This window comes from Carlito syrichta, unplaced genomic scaffold, assembly GCF_000164805.1.
Source record: "Carlito syrichta isolate Samal-C Ts95f unplaced genomic scaffold, Tarsius_syrichta-2.0.1 Scaffold304469, whole genome shotgun sequence".
NCBI lineage: Eukaryota > Metazoa > Chordata > Mammalia > Primates > Tarsiidae > Carlito > Carlito syrichta.
The window spans coordinates 40337-41741 of NW_007248565.1; positions in this window are offsets into that span (position 1 = coordinate 40337).

The window sequence follows — 1405 nt, forward strand, 5'->3', positions numbered from 1 at the left end:
CCCCTGGGCTCAGGCAATCCTCTTGCCTCTGCCTCCCAAAGTGCTGGGATTACAGGCATGAGTCACCACACCTGGCACTTAAAAATATATATATATTGATAAATAATCCATCACGTATTAAAATTGGCCGGGGGTGGGTAAAGGCCCTGGTTGCAGGCAGCTTTGCTCATTCCCTCAGCTTTGTCTCCCTCTTGGTGGAGTCAGGACTGGGGCTGAGCACTGGTCTTGCTTCTGCGACAGGTCAGGGGAGGCCGGTCAGTATTAGGAAGGGACTCAGGGAAAGTCGGGGGTCTGGACCTGGGTCCCTTCCCTGTTCACATGTACTGGAGAAGGCTGTGGGCACCCTGGGGGTCGCTCCCTGCAGAGCCTGGTTCCTCCTCTATGGGTGCCAAAAACCCTGATGGCATGTGACAGGGTGGGAGTTTGGCCCAGGTGGGCATTAGTCAGCCCCGAAAGCTGCCTGACCCCAGCTGCCTGGCCCCTGAGCTGCCCCTGAAGGCAGACTCTCCTGTGTGTCCCCACCAGCCTCGATTCCACCTGTCTCCTTGGTCAGGTCACACCCTCCAAACCCTACAGCTCTCCCCTTCACTGGGTTGCTGCCTGCTTGGGTTCAAGTTCAAGTTTGTAGAGAGAGGTTCAGATTGACCTTGGATCAACTCGCCATGGGCTGGGGGATTCTTGTGACTGGACACGCCCCCACATTGAGTGCCAGTCTACATACTTGTATAACATTTTTTTCCTTGAAAGTGCGAATGTTTTTTTTATGATTTGTCACTTGATCCCAAACTTGTATCTGAAATCCAAGGAGGGTGGGAAGACAGCGACAAGCGCTCAGGGACTCAAAACCCTCACAACGAGCTCTCTGGGTAGCCTGGACATATCTGACCCCCAATAAGGCCGCTCCCCCACCACATAAGGATCCTGATACTCGTTTGTGCCTTACTCGCCACTTTCAAACAAGGTTAATTTTAAAAATAAAACCTTATGTCAAAAATTACTATAGACCGGGTGCAGTGGCTCAAGCCTATTACGGGGAGGCCAAGGCAAGAGAATTGCCTGAACCCAGGGGTTCAAGACCAGCCTGGGCAACTTGGTGAGACCTTGTCTCTATAATAAAACTTAAAAAAATTAGCCGGGTTTGGTAGCGCGCCCCTGTAGTTCCAGCTGCTTGGAAGGCTGAGGTGGAAGGATCGTTTGAGCCCAGCAGGCCGAGGCTGCGGTGGCTGGGAGCATGCTACAGCACTCCAGCCTGGGCGACAAAGTAAGTCTACAACTCGAAAAAAAAAAAATTAATATAATTCAGAGTATCTTAAAATAAGTTGTCCTAGGCCGGGCTCGGTGGCTCAGCCTGTAATCCCAGCACTTTGGGAGACTGAGGCGAGTGGATTGCCTGAGCCCAGGGGTT